The following is a 9403-nucleotide window of genomic DNA, read 5'->3' as shown; positions in this document are numbered from 1 at the left end:
TATGTTATGTTGATTATCAATTTATATCTATGTGTTGTTTATGATCTTGCATGCTCTCCGTTATTAGTAGAGGCTCTGGCCAAGTTTTTGCTAGTAACTCCAAGAGGGAGTATTTATGCTCGATAGTGGGTTCATGTCTCCGTGAATCTGGGGGAGTGAGAGAAACCTCTAAGATTATGGATGTGTTGTTGCCACTAGGGATAAAACATTGATGCTATGTCCGAGGATGTAGTTATTGATTACATTACGCACCATACTTAATGTAATTGTCTGTTGTTTTCAACTTAATACTGGAAGGGGTTCGGATGATAACCTGAAGGTGGACTTTTTAGGCATAGATGCATGCTGGATAGCGGTCTATGTACTTTGTCGTAATGCCCAATTAAATCTCACAATACTCATCATATCATGTATGTGCATGGTCATGCCCTCTCTATTTGTCAATTGCCCAACTGTAATTTGTTCACCCAACATGCTATTTATCTTATGGGAGAGACACCACTAGTGAACTGTGGACCCCGGTCCATTCTTTACATCTGAAATACAATCTACTGCAATTGTTCTACTGTTCTCTGCAAACAATCATCATCCACACTATACATCTAATCCTTTATTACAGCAAGCCGGTGAGATTGACAACCTCATTGTTTCGTTGGGGCAAAGTACTTTGGTTGTGTTGTGCAGGTTCCACGTTGGCGCCGGAATCCCTGGTGTTGCGCCGCACTACATCTCGCCGCCATCAACCTTCAAGGTGCTTCTTGGCTCCTACTGGTTCGATAAACCTTGGTTTCATACTGAGGTAAAACTTGCCGCTGTACGCATCACACCTTCCTCTTGGGGTTCCCAACGGACCCGTGTTGTACGCGTATCAAGCAGATTTTTTGGCGCCGTTGCCGGGGAGATCAAGACACGCTGCAAGGGGAGTCTCCACATCGCAATCTCTCTACTTTGTTTTTGTCTTGCTTTACTTTATTTACTACTTTGTTTGCTGCACTAAAACAAAACGCAAAAAAAATAGTTGCTAGTTTTACTTTACTTGCTATCTTGTTTGCACTCTATATCAAAAACACAAAAAAAAATAGTTACTTGCATTTACTTTATATAGTTTGCTTTATTTACTGTTGCTAAAATGGGTACTCCTGAAAATACTAAGTTGTGTGACTTCACAACCACAAATAATAATGATTTCTTATGCACACCTATTGCTCCACCTGCTACTACAGCAGAATTCTTTGAAATTAAACCTGCTTTACTAAATCTTGTTATGCGAGAGCAATTTTCTGGCGTTAGTTCTGATGATGCTGCTGCCCATCTCAATAATTTTGTTGAATTGTGTGAAATGCAAAAGTATAAAGATGTAGATGGTGACATTATAAAATTAAAATTGTTCCCTTTCTCATTAAGAGGGAGAGCTAAAGATTGGTTGCTATCTCTGCTTAAGAATAGTATTGATTCATGGACTAAATGCAAGGATGCTTTTATTGGTGGATATTATCCCCCTGCTAAAATTATATCTTTGAGGAGTAGCATAATGAATTTTAAACAATTGGATAATGAGCATGTTGCACAAGCTTGGGAAAGAATGAAATCTTTGGTTAAAAATTGCCCAACCCATGGACTGACTACTTGGATGATCATCCAAACCTTTTATGCAGGACTGAATTTTTCTTCGCGGAACCTATTGGATTCAGCTGCTGGAGGTACTTTTATGTCCATCACTCTTGGTGAGGCAACAAAGCTTCTTGATAATATGATGATTAATTACTCTGAGTGGCACACGGAAAGAGCTCCACAAGGTAAGAAGGTAAATTCTGTCGAAGAAACCTCTTCCTTGAGTGATAAGATTGATGCTATTATGTCTATGCTTGTGAATGATAGGACTAATGTTGATCCTAATAATGTTCCGTTAGCTTCATTGGTTGCCCAAGAAGAACATGTTGATGTAAACTACATTAAAAATAATAATTTCAACAACAATGCTTACCGGAACAATTCTAGTAACAACTATAGGCCATATCCTTATAATAATGGCAACGGCTATGGTAATTCTTATGGGAATTCTTACAACAATAATAGGAACACACCCCCTGGACTTGAAGCCATGCTTAAAGAATTTATTAGTACACAAACTGCTTTTAACAAATCTGTTGAAGAAAAGCTTGGGAAAATTGATATACTTGCTTCTAAAGTCGATAGTCTTGCTGCTGATGTCGATCTTTTGAAATCGAAAGTTATGCCTCATGAAAATCATAATAATAAAATTGTTACTACAGAAAATGCCATCCAAGTTAGAATTAATGAGAATATAAGATTGAAGGCCGAATTGCGTGCTAGGTGGGAAAGAGAAGAAAATGAAAAAGAAGATAATATAGCTAAAGTTTGGACTATTACCACCACTAGCGATGCTAATGCTACACATGTTGCTGCACCTCCTACTAACAATGGTAAAATAATTGGTGTTCGCAATGTTTCCACTTCAAATGCAAAGCGCGAAAAACTGCCTGAAACTGCTAAAACTTCTGAAACTGCGTGTGATAAAACTGCTGAATTTTTTTCCAACATTGGGGATGATGATCCCATTGCTTTAGATTATAATGGTTTAGATTTTGATGATTGCCACATCCCTGAAGTTATAAAGTTCTTACAAAAACTTGCTAAAAGTCCTAATGCTAGTGCTATAAATTTGGCTTTCACAAAACATATTACAAATGCTCTCATAAAAGCTAGAGAAGAGAAACTAGAACGCGAAGCTTCTATTCCTAGGAAGCTAGAGGATGGTTGGGAGCCCATCATTAAGATGAAGGTCAATGACTTTGATTGTAATGCTTTATGTGATCTTGGTGCAAGTATTTCTGATATGCCTAAGAAGATTTATAATATGCTTGACTTGCCACCATTGAAAAATTGTTATTTGGATGTTAATCTTGCTGATCATTCTACAAAGAAACCTTTGGGGAAAGTTGATAATGTTCGCATTACCATTAACAATAACCTTGTCCCCGTTGATTTTGTTGTCTTGGATATTGAATGCAATGCATCTTGTCCCATTATATTGGGAAGACCTTTTCTTCGAACTGTTGGTGCTATCATTGATATGAAGGAAGGTAATATTAAATATCAATTTCCTCTCAATAAAGGTATGGAACACTTCCCTAGAAAGAGAATGAAGTTACCTTTTGATTCTATCATTAGAACAAATTATGATGTTGACACTTCGTCTCTTGATAATACTTGATACACACTTTCTGCGCCTAGCTGAAAGGCGTTAAAGAAAAGCGCTTATGGGAGACAACCCATGTTTTTACTACAGTATTTTTGTTTTATATTTGAGTCTTGGAAGTTGTTTACTACTATAGCAACCTCTCCTTATCTTAGTTTTGTGCATTGTTGTGCCAAGTAAAGTCGTTGATAGTAAGGTTCATACTAGATTTGGATTACTGCGCAGAAACAGATTTCTTTGCTGTCACGAATATGGGCCTAATTCTCTGTAGGTAACTCAGAAAATTATGCCAATTTACGTGAGTGATCCTCAGATATGTACGCAACGTTCATTCAATTTGAGCATTTTCATTTGAGCAAGTCTGGTGCCTCAATAAAATTCGTCTTTACGAACTGTTCTGTTTTGACAGATTCTGCCTTTTATTTCGCATTGCCTGTTTTGCTATGCTTGATGGATTTTTTGATTCCATTAACTTTCAGTAGCTTTGTGCAATGTCCAGAAGTGTTAAGAATGATTATGTCACCTCTGAACATGTAAATTTTGATTGTGCACTAACCCTCTAATGAGTTGTTTTGAGTTTGGTGTGGAGGAAGTTTTCAAGGATCAAGAGAGGGAGATGATACAATATGATCAAGGAGAGTGAAAGCTCTAAGCTTGGGGATGCCCCGGTGGTTCACCCCTGCATATATCAAGAAGACTCAAGCGTCTAAGCTTGGGGATGCCCAAGGCATCCCCTTCTTCATCGACAACATTATCAGGTTCCTCCCCTGAAACTATATTTTTATTCCATCACATCTTATGTGCTTTGCTTGGAGCGTCTATTTGTTTTTGTTTTTGTTTTGTTTGAATAAAATGGATCCTAGCATTCTTTGTGTGGTAGAGAGACACGCTCCGCTGTTGCATATGGACAAATATGTCCTTAGGCTTTACTCACAGTATTCATGGCGAAAGTTTCTTCTTCGTTAAATTGTTATATGGTTGGAATTGGAAAATGATACATGTAGTAACTGCTAAAATGTCTTGGGTAATGTGATACTTGGCAATTGTTGTGCTCATGTTTAAGCTCTTGCATCATATACTTTGCACCTATTAATGAAGAAATACATAGAGCATGCTAAAATTTGGTTTGCATATTTGGTCTCTCTAAAGTCTAGATAATTTCTAGTATTGAGTTTGAACAACAAGGAAGACGGTGTAGAGTCTTATAATGTTTACAATATGTCTTTTATGTGAGTTTTGCTGCACCGCTTCATCCTTGTGTTTGTTTCAAATAACCTTGCTAGCCTAAACCTTGTATCGAGAGGGAATACTTCTCATGCATCCAAAATCCTTGAGCCAACCACTATGCCATTTGTGTCCACCATACCTACCTACTACATGGTATTTCTCCGCCATTCCAAAGTAAATTGCTTGAGTGCTACCTTTAAAATTTCTATCCTCTACCTTTACAATATATAGCTCATGGGACAAATAGCTTAAAAACTATTGTGGTATTGAATATGAACTTATGCACTTTATCTCTTATTAAGTTGCTTGTTGCGCGATAACCATGTTCCTGGGGACGCCATCAACTACTCTTTGTTGAATATCATGTGAGTTGCTATGCATGTTCGTCTTGTCTGAAGTAAGGGAGATTTACCACTAAAATGGTTAGAGCATGCATATCGTTAGAGAAGAACATTGGGCCGCTAACTAAAGCCATGAATCATGGTGGAAGTTTCAGTTTTGGACATATATCCTCAATCTCATACGAGAAAATTAATTGTTGCTACATGCTTATGCATTAAAGAGGAGTCCATTATCTGTTGTCTATGTTGTCCCGGTATGGATGTCTAAGTTGAGAATAATCAATAGCGAGAAATCCAATGCGAGCTTTCTCCTTAGACCTTTGTACAGGCGGCATAGAGGTACCCCTCTGTGACACTTGGTTAAAACATGTGCATTGCGATAATCTCGGTAATCCAAGCTAATTAGGACAAGGTGCGGGCACTATTAGTATACTATGCATGAGGCTTGCAACTTGTAAGATATAATTTACATAACACATATGCTTTATTACTACCGTTGACAAAATTGTTTCTTGTTTTCAAAATCAAAGCTCTAGCACAAATATAGCAATCGATGCTTTCCTCTTTGAAGGACCTTTCTTTTACTTTTATGTTGAGTCAAGTTCACCTATCTCTCTCCACCTCAAGAAGCAAACACTTGTGTGAACTGTGCATTGATTCCTACATACTTGCATATTGCACTTGTTATATTACTTTGCATTGACAAATATCCATGAGATATACATGTTATAAGTTGAAAGCAACCGCTGAAACTTCATCTTCCTTTGTGGTGCTTCAATACCTTTACTTTGAATTATTGTTTTATGAGTTAACTCTTATGCAAGACTTATTGATGCTTGTCTTGAAGTACTATTCATGAAAAATCTTTGCTATATGATTTAGTTGTTTACTCATGTCATTTACATTGTTTTGATCGCTGCATTCATTACATATGCTTACAATAGTATGATCAAGGTTATGATGGCATGTCACTCCAGAAATTATCTTTGTTATCTTTTACCTGCTCGGGACGAGCAGAAACTAAGCTTGGGGATGCTGATACGTCTCCGACGTATCGATAATTTCTTATGTTCCATGCCACATTATTGATGATATCTACATGTTTTATGCATACTTTATGTCATATTTATGCATTTTCTGGAACTAACCTATTAACGAGATACCGAAGAGCCGATTCTTTGTTTTACTGTTTTTGGTTTCAGAAATCCTAGTAAGGAAATATTCTCGGAATTAGACGAAATCAACGCCCAGGGGCCTATTTTCACACGAAGCTTCCAGAAGACCGGAGAGCTGACGAAGTGGGGCCACGAGGTGGCCAAACACTAGGCCGGCGCGGCCCAGCCCCTGGCCGCGCCGACCTAGTGTGTGGGCCCCTCGTGACGCCCCCTGACCTGCCCTTCCGCCTACAAATAGCCTTCGTCGCGAAACCCCCAGTACTGAGAGCCACGATACGGAAAACCTTCCAGAGACGCCGCCGCCGCCAATCCCATCTCGGGGGATTCGGGAGATCGCCTCCGGCACCCTGCCGGAGAGGGGAATCATCTCCCGGAGGACTCTACACCGCCATGGTCGCCTCCGGAGTGATGAGTGAGTAGTCTACCCCTGGACTATGGGTCCATAGCAGTAGCTAGATGGTTGTCTTCTCCTTATGTGCTTCATTGTAGGATCTTGTGAGCTGCCGAACATGATCAAGATCATCTATCTGTAATGCTATATGTTGCGTTTGTTGGGATCCGATGAATAGAGAATACTATGTTATGTTGATTATCAATTTATATCTATGTGTTGTTTATGATCTTGCATGCTCTCCGTTATTAGTAGAGGCTCTGGCCAAGTTTTTGCTAGTAACTCCAAGAGGGAGTATTTATGCTCGATAGTGGGTTCATGTCTCCGTGAATCTGGGGGAGTGAGAGAAACCTCTAAGATTATGGATGTGCTGTTGCCACTAGGGATAAAACATTGATGCTATGTCCGAGGATGTAGTTATTGATTACATTACGCACCATGCTTAATGCAATTGTCTGTTGTTTTCAACTTAATACTGGAAGGGGTTCGTATGATAACCTGAAGGTGGACTTTTTAGGCATAGATGCATGCTGGATAGCGGTCTATGTACTTTGTCGTAATGCCCAATTAAATCTCACAATACTCATCATATCATGTATGTGCATGGTCATGCCCTCTCTATTTGTCGATTGCCCAACTGTAATTTGTTCACCCAACATGCTATTTATCTTATGGGAGAGACACCACTAGTGAACTGTGGACCCCGGTCCATTCTTTACATCTGAAATACAATCTACTGCAATTGTTCTACTGTTCTCTGCAAACAATCATCATCCACACTATACATCTAATCCTTTGTTACAGCAAGCCGGTGAGATTGACAACCTCACTGTTTCGTTGGGGCAAAGTACTTCGGTTGTGTTGTGCAGGTTCCACGTTGGCGCCGGAATCCCTGGTGTTGCGCCGCACAACATCTCGCCGCCATCAACCTTCAACGTGCTTCTTGGCTCCTACTGGTTCGATAAACCTTGGTTTCATACTGAGGGAAAACTTGCCGCTGTACGCATCACACCTTCCTCTTGGGGTTCCCAACGGACGCGTGTTGTACGCGTATCAGTTCGCAACGTTGAACGTGTTGCTCACCAAGTACTTGGAGGTTGGGATGTCGATGACGTAAGCGTTGTTGTTGATGCGTTTGAGGACCTTGAAGGGGCCATCTCCTCTTGGCTTGAGCTTCGAGTTGCGTTCATGAGGGAATCTTTCCTTCCGGAGGTGGATCCAAACGAGGTCGACTTCTTGAAATATGCGTTCCTTCTTCTTGGCGTTGAGGCGGGTAGCTTGACGAAGCACATGTTCTTGAATGGTTGCTCTTGTTTCTTCATGTAGTTTCTTCATGGCGGCGGTGCGCTTGTCGAAGTCCATGTTCGTCCGCTCATGAAGGGGAAGTGGTAGTATGTCGAGTGCCGTTGGAGGCTCGAAACCGTAGACGACCATGAAGGGACTCCTTGATGTTGTCGAGTGCTTGGCGCGGTTGTAGGTGAACTCCGCGTGTGGGAGGCATTCCTCCCATGACTTCAAGTTTTTCTTCACTAGGATGCGTAGGAGAGTGGAGAGGCTTCGATTGACCACTTCCGTTTGTCCGTCCGTTTGCGGGTGCGAGGATGATGAAAACAAGAGCTTCACTCCAAACTTTGCCATGAGCGACTTCCAAAGATAACTCATGAACTTGACGTCTCGATCCGACACAATGCTTGTCGGTACTCCGTGTAGGCGAACAATTTCCCTGAAAAACAATGAAGCAATGTGTGAAGCATCGTCGCTCTTGTGACAAGGTATGAAATGAGCCATCTTAGAGAATCTATCCACTACCACAAATATGGAATCATGACCATGCTTAGTGCGAGGCAATCCTAGGATGAAATCCATGCTAATATCAGTCCATGGTGCATATGGAATAGGCAATGGTGTGTAAAGACCATAAGGGTTGGAGGTAGACTTAGCTTGTAAGCAAGTGGTGCACCGGCGGCAAAGGCGTTCCACGTCGCGGTACATTCTTGGCCAATAGTAGTGGGTTGAGAGCATGGCATATGTATTCTCTCGTCCAAAGTGTCCCATAAGACCACCTCCATGTGACTCTTGCAAAAGCAATTTTCGAAGCGAAGACTCGGGTATGCAAATCTTGTTAGCTTTAAACAAGTAGCCATCATGCAAATAGAAATCATCCACTCCTCGTTGAACGGAGCACTTCTCAAATATTGGAGCAAAGAAAGAATCGGAAGGATAGAGTTCTTTGATCTCTTCAAGTCCCAAAACATGAAAATCCAAGCGAGTAAGCAAAAGGGTGTTTTTGCGGGAAAGAGCATCCGCCACAACATTGTCCTTGCCCTTCTTGTATTTGATTACATATGGGAAGGACTCAATGAACTCGACCCATTTTGCATGTCGTTTGTTCAAGTTGTGTTGCCTTTTCAAATATATCAAGGACTCATGGTCGGAATGAATGATAAACTCTTTTGGCCAAAGATAGTGTTGCCAAACTTCAAGAACACGAACCAAAGCGTAGAGCTCCTTGTCATATATAGGATAGTTGAGGCGTGCGCCATCCAACTTCTCACTATAATATGCCACGGGTTTGCCCTCTTGCATAAGAACGCCACCAATACCGAGTCCACTTGCATCACACTCAATCTCAAAAGTTTTTGCAAAATTTGGAAGGACAAGAAGAGGAGCTTCGGTAAGGCGTTTCTTCAACTCATCAAAAGCATTTTGTTGGGCCTTGCCCCAAACAAACGGAACATTCTTCTTGGTAAGCTCATTCAAAGGGCAAGCAATGGTGCTAAAATCTTTCACAAAGCGGCGGTAGAAACCGGCAAGTCCATGAAAACTTCGGACTTGACCAACATTTGTAGGAGTAGGCCAATTGTGGATGGCCTCCACCTTGGAAGAATCAACTTCAATCCCATTAGCGGAAACCACAAAGCCAAGGAAAACCAATTTGTTTTGAGCAAAGGTGCACTTAGGAAGGTTGGCATAAAGCTTCTCAAGACGCAAGATGCATAAGACCTCTCTCACATGTTTCACATGGTCCTCGAGTTTTTTGCTATAAATG

The sequence above is a fragment of the Lolium perenne genome, chromosome 3 (genome assembly GCF_019359855.2).
Source record: "Lolium perenne isolate Kyuss_39 chromosome 3, Kyuss_2.0, whole genome shotgun sequence".
Lineage (NCBI taxonomy): Eukaryota > Viridiplantae > Streptophyta > Magnoliopsida > Poales > Poaceae > Lolium > Lolium perenne.
The sequence above is the reverse complement of the archived record's forward strand: the minus strand, read 5'-3'. Positions refer to the sequence as shown.